Below are 12,067 nucleotides of genomic sequence, written 5' to 3'. Positions count from 1 at the left end.
GTGGGCCAAGGGCCTAGGACAGTGTCTGGCTCTTTGCAGAGCAGGGGATGCTTTTCCAGAAGTGAGTGAGCAAGAGCCTGTTGGAGTGAAGGGAGCCGCGGGGGAGCTGTGAAGGGTGGGGGCCGCCCATGCAAACCACGGGGGCTTCTCCCGTCTGGCCCCTGCTCTCCAAATACACAGAGCTCTGCGTGACATTTTACAGGGGAAGAAATCCAGGTTCAATTAAAAAAAAAAAAAAAAAAAGATCTTTTTTTTTTTTTTAAAGATTTTATTTATTTGACAGACACAGATCACAAGTAGGCAGAGAGGCAGGCAGAGAGAGGGAGGGAAGCAGGCTCCCTGCCAAGCAGAGAGCTCGATGTGAGACTTGATCCCAGGATCCTGGGATCAGGACCTGAGCTGAAGGCAGAGGCTTTAACCCACTGAGCCACCCAGGTGCCCCCCCCCACACACAAAAAAAATCTTAAAAAAAAAAGAAAGAAAGAAAGAAAGAAAGAAAGGAAGGAAGGAAGGAAGAAAGGAAGAAAGAAAGAAATCCAGGTTCAGAGCGGGGAAGTATTCAAGCTGACTCTTGACCCCCAAAGACACCAGAACCGTAAATGCTACCTTACCTGGAAAAGGGGCTGTTGCCCGTGTGATTAAGCTAAGAGGGAAAACTGAAAGGGGGAGACTGCCCGGGATTAGCCAGTGGGCCCCGCATGTAGTCACGCATATCCCTCCTTGTAAGATGGGGACCGAAGGAAAAGAAGGTGATGGGACCATGAGGCCAAGACCAGAATGATGTGGCCACAAGTCAAGGAAGCCGGAGGAAGCAAGGAGCAGGAACCCAGTCTCACCTCGTTCCTGCAGGGGAGCACAGAGCCGCTGACATGTTGATTTCAACCCCGGGCACTGATTTCAGAGGTCTGGGCTCCAGAACCCTGAGAGAGTGCATTTCGGTTGCTTTCAGCCGAACAAAACCAAAAGCAACCCAACTCTGAACAGGGCGTCTGAGCCTCTTCCCCATCTGCTGCCCCTGCCCCGGACAGCACCACCTTCCCCCACGCGGAGTTCTCCGTGCGGCTACCTTCCTGCTCCACTGACGTCAGCCCCTGTCCTCCAACATCTGTACCTTCTCTCTGTATAGCCAGAGCCACCCAACCGCCATGTTTCTCCAGACCTGAAAACCCTTCCCCGTCTTCTCACTGCACCTTGGACGTCTTCCAAAATTCTTTTTTTTTTTTTTTTTTAAAGTAAGCTCTACACCCAATATGGGGCTTGAACTCATGACCCTGAGATCAAAAGTCCCATGTTCTACTGACTGAATTAGCCAGGCTCCCCCCTGGATCCCTTCCCAAATTTTTTTTTTTTTAATATTTTATTTATTTGACAGGGAGAGAGAGAGAGACAGTGAAAGAGGAAATACAAGGAGGGGGAGTGGGAGAAGGAGAAGCAGGATCCCCGCTGAGCAGGGAGCCCGATGTAGAATTTGATCCCAGGACCCTGGAATCACGACCTGAGCGGAAGACAGACGCGTCACAACTGAGCAACCCAGGTACCTCCCTTCCCAAATTCTTTTTTTTCTTTTTTAAAGATTTTATTTATTTATTTGACAGAGATCACAAGTAGGCAGAGAGGCAGGCAGAGAGAGAGGAGGAAGCAGGCTCCCTGCCAAGCAGAGAGCCTGATGCGGGGCTCGATTCCAGGATCCTGAGATCATGACCTGAGCCGAAGGCAGAGGCTTTAACCCGCTGAGCCACCCAGGCACGCCTGTATTTTTTTTAATGATATGTTTTTCTTTTTTTTTTTTCTTTGAGATTTTATTTATTTATTTGACAGAGAGAGATCACAAATGGCAGAGAGGCAGGCAGAGAGAGAGAGAGGAGGAAGCAGGCTCCCCCTGAGCAGAGGGCCTGATGCGGGGCTCGATCCCAGGACCCTGAGATCATGACCTGAGCTGAAGGCAGAGGCTTAACCCACTGAGCCACCCAGGCACCCCTCCCTTCCCAAATTCTTAATGCAGCCTGCGAGTCCCAGCCTCGGGGTCCAGAGCTGAAATGCTTGCTGGGGTCCTACAGGGTAAGGAGTGACAGCAGAAGTTAAAACCAAATCTACTGAGGCACCTGGGTGGCTCAGTGGCCTTCGGCTTGATCCCAAGGTCCTGGGATCATGACCTGAGCTGAAGGCAGATGCTTTAACCCACTGAGCCACCGAGGCGCCCCTGATTTTTTTATTTTAAGTCTGGGAAATCCAGATTTTTATGGAAAACTACTTTTTAAAAATATTAAACTGAATCCGTTTCTAAAACACACCGGACAGGTGAGAATCTGCATGGCTACTCCATGGGCCGTCCCTGTACCATAAACCACTGGTTCTTGACCTTGGGACCAGCCATCATGAGTCCTGCTGGCCTCTGTCAGACTCCCCTGAGTCTCGGGCTAGTTTTACTTTCTCTTTCTTTTCTTTTCTTTTCCTTTTTTTTTTAAAGTTATATTTATTTATTTTTAAGTAATTGCTACACCCAGTGGGACTCGAACTCACGACCCCAAGATCAAGAGTCACATGCTCTTCCAACTGAGCCAGCCAGGCGTCCCTAATTTCATTTTTAGTTTCGAAATTGAGCCCAGGCTCCTTCCTTCTGCATAACCTTCTGGCTTTTTGCTCTGAATATTGCCTCATTTTGCTTCCCTTTGAGCCTATTGCTGACTCATCTAATTCTCAACCTCAATGTTGTTTTTTTTTTTTTAAGATTTAATTTATTTATATGACTGAGAGAGACACAGTGAGAGAGGGAACACAAGCAGGGGGAGTGGGAGAGGGAGAAGCAGGCTTCCAGCCGAGTAGGGAGTCCCATGCGGGGCTCGATTCCAGGACCCTGGGATCATGACCTGAGCCACCAGAGGCCCCTCAACTTCAATATTATTATCCCAGAAGAGCCTTCTCTTGTCTCCCCCAAATAGATTAGCAACCTCCCCCCTCCAGTTTTAATCACCCTTTACTCCTTTTTTTCCCTAGCACTTACCACATTTGTAAGAATAGATTCATTGGGGAGATCATTTCTAGAATGTCAGTCTCCCCATCCCAGATGGTCCCCTCTGAAGTGCACAGACCTGGGCTGCCTGGCTGGCCTAGTCAGGACAGGATGGGACGCTTGATCTCAGGGTCGTGAGTTCAAACCCCACGTGTGGCACAGAGTTTACTTAAAAAAAAAAAACCTAATTAAATAAATTAATTAAATTCAGTGCACAGACCTGGCTGCTAGGCATGGCCCTGTGACCAAGGTATGCCCGGCTCAGCCCTGGGGCTCTGACCTTTGTCCCTGACCCGGAGGGGGGGGGGGGGGGGGGGGGGGGGGGGGTGGATTGGTCTCCAGGACTGTCCGATGCCGGTGGGCGGGGCTGCTTCCTTCCTTTCCTTCCTGAGCAAGGAAGCAGAGAAGCTGCTTAACTCCCTCCTAAGTATCAAGGTGCTAGTCTCCTTGAGGGTTTCCAGGCTGGGACCAGAAGGAGGAGGGGATGGCCTGGCATCTACCAGACAGACAAGCTCAGCCTCTGGGGATGGCCAAGCCAGAAGATGCAAAGGACTAAGTGAGGCGGGGACTCTCCCTGCTGGGAGACAGGAAGCCCTGCGGAGGGTCAGGCAAGGATGAAATCAACCCACCTTCCTGCCCTGGGGCTAAAGGAGTCTGGGAGGGAACCACCTGCTCCCGGAAATGCTTGCTCCCGGAATAGGGGAACCGGGAACCCACCAAAATAGCATGTTTTTCAAGGCTAATAAGTTGCTGGTCAAGACTCACTTTGCTGGGCCCACTGGTCCAAAGCTATTAAGTGAAACTGCTGATTGTCACCAGTCCCCTCTCACAAGACCTGTCTTGCAAGCACTCAGTGCTAGCCCCCAAGCCCCGTAAGTCAGTCTGCTCCCTTGACTTCCCCCTTCTGAGACAGGAGGACTCTCAACACACTCTCTGCTTCAACAACAGGTTTTTCCGGTGGCTGTTGGGAGGCAAAAAGCTGACATTCCAATGACTGTTTCCGGGCCATCTGGCGCTTACTGCAATGAGGCCGCTACCCGATTTAGAAAGCAGCTTACCTGGGCAAGTTGATTCTGATGTCAGCATGTTAAGCGTAAATCATACACCGTTCAGGTTCCTGAGAAACCCCTACTTGACCCCACAGTTGAGAGTGGCTGCTGTCCCTCAGCTGGTCTAATGCTGCTCGCTGTCCCCCTTTCCCCTTGGAACGAAATAACTGTTTCTCGGAGCTCTAGTGTGAAGAGTTATTATTTAGAGGTAAACTGTATGCAAAATATGCATCTTTTTTTTTTTTTTTAAGATTTTATTTATTTGACAGAGAGAGACACAGTGAGAGAGAGAACACAAGCAGGGGGAGTGGAAGAGGGAGGAGGCTTCCCAGGATGTAGGGCTCGATCCCAGGACCCTGGGATCATGACCTGAAACGAAGGCAAAGGCTTTAACCCACTGAGCCACCCAGGTGTCCCAAAATATGCATCTTTAATCGTTAGCATCACACTAGACAGCCTGGCCTGGGGAGACCTACTCCTCCTGGTTTGCTTGGGATTGTTTCAGTATTTTGTTATTATTTTTAAAAATTTTATTCCTTTGAGAGAGAGAGAGCACACACACATGAGCGGGGGGAAGGGCAGAGTGAGAGGGAGAAGCAGAGTCTTGGCTGAGCAGGGAGCCTAATGCAAGAGTTAATCCCAGGATCCTGGGATCATGACCTGAACCAAAAGCAGATGCTTAACCCACTAAGCCACCCAGGCACCCCTTAAGATTTTATTTTATTTTATTTATTTTTATTTATTTATTTTTAAAAGATTTTATTTATTTATTTGACAGAGGGAGAGAGATCGCAAGTAGGCAGAGAGGCAGGCAGAGGGGGAGGGGGAAGCAGGCTCCATGCCAAGCAGAGAGCCTGATGCAAGGCTTGATCCCAGGACCCTAGGACCATGACCTGAGCCGAAGGCAGAGGCTTTAACCCACTAGGCCACCCAGGTGCCCAAGATTTTATTTTATTTTTATTTATTTTTTTATTTTTTTTTATATTTTTATTTATTTATTTGACAGAGATCACAAGTAGACAGAGAGGCAGGCAGAGAGAGAGAGAGAGAGGGAAGCAGGCTCCCTGCCGAGCAGGCACCCCCCCCCCAAAGATTTTATTTTTAAGTAATCTCTACACCCATCGTCAGGTTCAAACTCACAACCCCAAGATCAAGAGTCACATGCTCTGCCCACAGAGACAGTGAGGCACCATCCCTGTTTAAGTTTTTTAGCTGTTTTTGTTGAGAGAGAGAGAGCAGGGAGGGGCAGAGGGAGAGGGAGAGAGGGCATCTCCAGCAGGCCCCACACCCAGCGCAGAGCCCAACTCCAGGCTCCATCTCCCAATCCTGAAATCAGGACCTGAGCTAAAATCAAGAATCGGACGCCTAACCCCCTGAGCCACCCAGGCGCCCCTGTTTCAGTTTTCTAAAACTGAAATCCGACATCCTGAGGCCCCATCAGTCCTGGGGAAACTGGGGCAGTTGGTCACCGTAGGAAAGAGCTGCTCTGGGAGAGGCACACTGGGACCCAGGCTGACCCCGGGGCCCATGGAGACCAGTGTCCATTACTCCTTTCCTGAGAGTCACAGGCTCGAGTGAGTGGGTTGGTGGACAGACTCAGTTACAAAATTCATATCCGCATACAATGGGCAGAATCGTCCGGGGAGGGTGCACAAGGATGTTGTTTCGGGGGCTGAGAGCCCGGGGGTGGGGAGACTCAGGGAAGGGAGGGACTTTGCTCCGCTCTTCTGAATCCTTTGGTTTCGTGCCGAGCAAATGTATGCCCGTTTAGGGAAATACACCTGTTTAGAAATAAAATGTTATTTAACACACTTTCCTTTGCGAAAGGTGTAGATCCGTGTGTTTGGGTAAATCAGAGGGACTTAGAGTGTCTAACTACACCCCATCCACATGTGAGTTCTCCAAATTAATCTGCTTTTCGCTAGAATTTCAAGAAATTCTTGAGTGCAGACGGGAGCTGTGGGATTCCTTTGTTTTCTCCATAGATCCCTGAACTCACGGGTGGGTATATAGGGCTCACTGTGCCTTTATGTATTCCTTTGAAAAGTTTGCCAGGAAGGCCCAGAATCTAAACTTCTTCCAGTGGCTACACTTCATGCCCGCGGTAAATTGCTGATTAATCATTAACTCACTTCCTCCAGCATGCATTTCTGTGCTTAGGTATTTGATCTCTTCGTAAGGGGAAGACAATTCTGTTGCTGGAACAGGATGTATGCTTTTCTGTAAGTCAACCTGGGCAGGCCCCTCCCTCATTCTGAGATCAGCTGCCGCAACTCTTGAGCAAGGGGACAAGGGGGAGGCCAGCAAGGCTCAGGGCCCCACATTTAAGGAGGCATTGGCTGTCAGGCGCCCACATGGCACAGGCAGGCCCCTGACAGTGCGTGCCTCCTTAAATGCTGGTTCTGGAAGCCTCCAGGCCTCACTCTGCTTTTCTGTCCAAGGCTGATGAGTCCTGACTGTGACTGACCAGGAAGTGGCTGGTCCAGTGACATTTAGTGTTCCAGAGTCTCTGGGTCCTCAGCTCTGAAGTGGGGTTCTAGTAAGGGACCTCACACTGGGATTTGCCCTGTGCACAGCATACCGCAAATGCCTCTCTGTTTGCTGCTCCTTTTATCATTTCTGCCCAGAGCCAAGCCCCAGGCCAAGCGCTGTCTGTAGTTTATCTAGTTTCTTCCTTACAGACCCAGTGGAAGCTCCTGTTGCAATTCCTGATTCTGCAGATGAAGAAACCAGGCCGGGAGAGTAGCGAAGCAGGCTCTGACCCCGGGCCTCTCCGACCCCAGCACTTTCCTCATTACCAAACACGGAGGCTTTCTTATAAATAGCAACATGGCACAGATGCTTCCAGAAATTCTGGATTAATTGGTCTGGGGGAAAGGCCCAGGCCTTGATACGCTTTTCAAGGAGCTCAGCTGATTCTAATGTGCAGCCAGATTGAGAACCACTGTTCTTAAGGACTAAAAGCTTTAGACTAGCTCTAAAGAGAACTCAAAGGGTGAATTTTTTTTAAGATTTTATTTATATATTTATTTGACAGAGAGAGAGAGAGATCACAAGTAGGCAGAGAGACAGGCAGAGAGAGAGGGGGAAGCAGGCTCCCTGCTGAGCAGAGAGCCCGATGCGGGACTCTATTGATCGCAGGACCCTGAGATCATGACCTGAGCCGAAGGCAGAGGCTTTAACCCACTGAGCCACCCAGGCGCCCCGCAAAGGGGGCATTTTTTAAAAAAAGATTTTATTTTAAAATAATCTCTACACCCAATTGTGGGGCTCAAACTCATAACCCGGAGATCAAAAGGCCTGTGCTTTACTGACTGAGCAAGCCAGGCACCTCTCAAAGGGGCCATTTCTGAATTTCAGCCACTAAAGAGGTGTGCGTGTGTACACATACACATTACACCCCAAGTCAGGATTGCAGCTTTGCAGTTAGTAAAACGATGTGCTTTTCTCCCCCTCAATCCCAGCTCTCCTCCTCAAAAGCTGTGAATTGGGGTAAATCTCTTTACCTCTGTAAATCAACCAGAGTCCCATCAGAATCCCCAGTGATTGAGGGACCCACCCCGTAGTTTAAGAAAAAGGTCTGATGGGGTGGCAGGGAGCTTAGGTCTGGGTAGGGATGAGAATTTGCATTTCAGGCCAGGTGCTGCTGCTGCTGCTGCTGTTGGTCCAGGGAACCCACTTTGAGAACCACTGCTGTGAGCTGATTATAATGAGGTTCACCAAGGCTCCCTTCAGATCAGTCCTCAGGGCCTGCAAAGTGCCTCTCATCGCATCCTCACAGCAATGGGGTCCCATTATTACCACTGTTTCATGGAGGCAGTCCCATAGGCTCCCCAAAGTGAAGTGACACGTCCAGGGTCACGCATCCAGAAAACTGCTGGGTTTGAACAGAACTAAAAGCAGGGCAACCCCGGCGCCATCCATCCCTTTGCAGACGCCATAGCGAGCTCTCGAACCACCTGCTCAAGCTCACATCCGAACCTGCGCGGCACTCCCGGGGCTGCGGCAGCCAGAAGTCTTCCCGTCTCCTCGGCGGGGAACAGCAGCGCCCCGCAGCGCGGCCTGCGTTCGACTCCGTGGAGGCCTGGCGCCCCCTGGTGGCCGTCCGGGGAACAGCGCCCCGCTCCCCCGGCGGGGCGCTCTGCTCTCGGGCGTGAGTCACCGGCATTCTTAGGCCTCGTTAGGAACGTGGAAAATATTATTCAGTCCATTCCGTCCTCCGAAAGAACTCCGGGTGTTGAAAGGGGGTGGGGACTTCAGAGCTGAGGAATGTAAAGGAAGGGCGGTGGACCGGGCCCTGGGGAGCTCAGGGGGCTGGGGTAAAAGGGTAAAGATGGGGAAAGCGCAGCTGAGAACAATCCGGACTTTCACCTTTTGACCTTCCCAAGACTCCTGCTGAGGAATTTTCAGGACTGGGCCTCCCGGAGCGGCTGCAAAAGGCCAGCTTGTTCTCCCAGTGCCAGCGTCAGCTTGCTGAGCTGGTCCTTTTCTGCTTTCATGTATTCATTGAGTGGGCATCCATGGATGCCCTCCCACTAGAGAGTGAGGAATGAATGGATGAAAGAAAGGAAGAAAGAAAAACTGGAGACAGATGAAGAAGGGGATGGGGACCTCACAAAAAAGACGATATTTAAGCAAAAAATGTGAGGGAGGAAAAAAAAAAAAAGAAAAAAAAAGGGAGGGAGGAGAAGGAAAGGAAAGAGAGATGCAGGTATGTGGGTGAAGAGTGTTCTAGGAAGTGAGAATGGTAGGAGCAAAGGTCCTGGGGCAGGGGCCACTATCTATGTATGTTTGAGGACTTGGACTAGGTTCCTTTTTTTTTTTTTTTTTTAAGATTCTGTTTATTGATTTGTCACAGAGAGAGAGAGAGAGAGCGCACAAGCAGGCAGAATGGCAGGCAGAGGGAGAGGGATAAGCAGCCTCCCCACTGAGCAGGGAACCCCCACTTGGGGCTTGATTCCAGGACCCCGGGATCATGACCTGAGCTGACTGAGCCACCCAGGCTCTTGAAAATAAAGTGGGATGTATTTTTTACTACCCAGGATCCACTTGCTCTGTTACTAATTACACTAAACTGACTCACTTTAAAAAACAAATACTTGGGGCGCCTGGGTGGCTCAGTGGGTTAAAGCCTCTGCCTTCGGCTCAGGTCACAATCTCAGGGTCCTGGGATTGAGCCCCACATCAGGCTCTCTGCTCGGAGGGGAACCTGCTTCCTCCTCCCTCTCTCTCTCTCTACCTACTTGTAATCTCTGTCTGTCAAATAAATAAATAAAATCTTAAAAAAAACAAACAAACCCCCAAAACAAATACTTATTGCAGCCTGATCAGGGTGGGTCAAGGAGAGCACAGGGGGTGGGAAAGAGTGAGATAGTAGCTATAAACAAGCCTCTGGGAGAGTTTACTTTAAAAAAGAGTAGAGGGGCATGCCCGGGTGGCTCTGTGGATAGAGCATTCGACTCTTGATCTTAGGGTCCGGAGTTCAAGCCCCATGTTGGGGGTAAAGCTAAATGACAAACCTAAAAACAGGAAGGGGTCCAAGTGGATAAGAAATACTAAGACTCGTGTGCATGTTGACCTTAGATGGCCCTGGGATTTGGGTCCTGGAACTGCCCGCTTTCCAGGGGACCTTGTTCAGTGCCAAGATTTTAATTTTTAAATTTTTAAATTTTTTTAAAGATTTCTTTATTTGAGAGAGAGTGAGAGCATGAGCAAGACGGCGAGAGGGAGAGTCTCAGGCAGATTCCACACTGCGTGTGGAACCCCATGCAGGACTTGATCTCACCACCCTGAGATCAAGACATGAGCCGAGGGGTGCCTGGGTGGCACACTGGGTTAAGTGGCCAACTCTTGGTTTCAGCTCAGGTCATGATCTTGGGGTCATGGGATTGAGCCCCATGTCTGGCTCTGCACTCAGTGGGAGTCTGTTTGAGACTCTCTCCCTCTCCCTCTGCCCCTCATGCTCCTGCATGCTCTCTCTCTCAAAGAAATGGATATAATTTTTTTTTTAAAGATTTTATTTATTCATTTGAGTGAGAGATGAAGAGAGCACAAGCAGATGCAGAAGCAGAGGGAGAAGCAGACTCCTTGCTGACCCAGGAGCCCGACGTGGGGTGCTTGATCCGAGGACCTGGAGATCATGACCAGAACTAAAGGCAAATGTTTAACCGACTGAGCCATGCAGGCATCCCCCCGCCAAAAAAAAAGACCTGTGTTGGAACCAAGAGTTGGACACCTGCTGGGACTGCACCACCCAGGTGCCCCCAGTGCCAAGATTTTAAGCAGCATCTTTTTTTTTTTTTTTAAGCATTACTTTTTTTTTTTTTAAGATTTTATTTATTTTATTTGACAGACAGAGATTACAAGTAGGCAGAGAGTCAGGCAGAGAGAGAGGAGGAAGCAGGCTCCCTGCTGAGCAGAGAGTCTGATGCGGGGCTCGATCCCAGGACCCTGGGATCATGACCTGAGCCGAAGGCAGAGGCTTTAACCCACTGAGCCACCCAGGTGCCCCTTAAGCAGCATCTTGATGCCGATGACTTCCCTTTGCATCTCCTCTCCCCTGAGCACATCCAAATCTACAACTCTTGGCAGGGATCTCTAGCTATATTCAATTGTACAAAACAGAATCTTTGATTGCCTCTTGCCCCACCAAAACCTGCTCCCTCCCATGAGGCTTTGGTAAGCACAAAAGTAGGGAGTGGCTCCTATTTTCTTTTCCTCTGATTTCCCATCCAGGAGTAGCCTCCTCTGGGCTCTGGATCCCATCCCCTTCTCTACCACACACCATCTCTTGGTCTCCCTGTCTCCACCCTTGCTCCCGCTGTGACATCTTCTACCCAGCAATTCAGGGGATCTGAAAAATCTGCTCATGCCAGACCCTTATCTAACATTTTTTTTTATCGGTTTCCTATAACAACCAGAATAAAACCAAAACTCTTTTCCAGGGGCTTCAAGATCCTCCATGATCTTCCCCAGGCCTCTGATCACATCTCGTGCATTCTCTGCCTCCTTCGTTATTATACCCTGACCAGTCTAGTTACAGCCCCCCTTCCCGTGCTTCTCAAATAAAGATTCCCTTCCAAAGGTATTTTGTGTGAGAGGCTTTCTCCAGGATCTTCTAATCCTCCATGGTCAGCTTAAAATGTTACCTTCTTGGGGCGCCTGGGTGGCTCAGTGGGTTAAAGCCTCTGCCTTCAGCTCAGGTCATGATCCCAGAGTGCTGGGATTGAGCCCCGCATCCGACTCCCTGACTGCTTCCCCCTCTCTCTCTGCCTGCCTCTGCCTATTTGTGATCTCTGTCAAATAAATAAATAAATAAAATCTATAAAAAAATGATTAAAAAAGTGTTACCTCCTTAAGAGTCCTGCCCATTCTGAAATGGCCTCCCAGCTGAACCCTTTCTCGGAAACATGGCTCCCTGCTCACCTTGCCACACACACCATGATCTGTCTCCACTCCTCTAGTCCTCATTAGTCTCTGTCACCTGGATTCTGCGCTTAACCCCAGCTCCCGCCTTCCTTTGAATAATGAGCTCCTCCATAGCCTACTGACACATTCCTTCTTTGCACAATTTAGCCAAAGGTGGTTTTCACCCTTTGCAACAAAAAAAATCCTAAGGGTGGTGTGCCTGGCTGGTTCAGTTGGTAGAGAGAGTGATTTTTGATCTTAGGGTTGTAAGTTCCAGCCCGTGTTGGGTATAGAGAAAACTTAAGAATAAAAAAAAATGGGAAGAAAGGGAGGTAGGGAGGGAAGAAAGGAAAGAACGAACCTAAGGGTTAAAACCTCCATTATCAAGGAACCAAGAGAATTCGCTGAACTATATTTGAGTAATGCTTTAGGTCAATAAAGTAACAGTAATTGGAGAGAGAGCAACAATAACATTAAATTAATAACACTTACTGAGGGGGCGCCTGGGTGACTCAGTCCTTAAGCCCTGCCTTTGGCTCAGGTCATGATCCCAGGGTCTCACGATGGAGCCCCACCTTGGGCTACCTGTTCCGCGAGGAGC

This window comes from Lontra canadensis, unplaced genomic scaffold (genome assembly GCF_010015895.1).
Source record: "Lontra canadensis isolate GAN:19392208 unplaced genomic scaffold, GSC_riverotter_1.0 scaffold105, whole genome shotgun sequence".
Lineage (NCBI taxonomy): Eukaryota > Metazoa > Chordata > Mammalia > Carnivora > Mustelidae > Lontra > Lontra canadensis.
The sequence above is the reverse complement of the archived record's forward strand: the minus strand, read 5'-3'. Positions refer to the sequence as shown.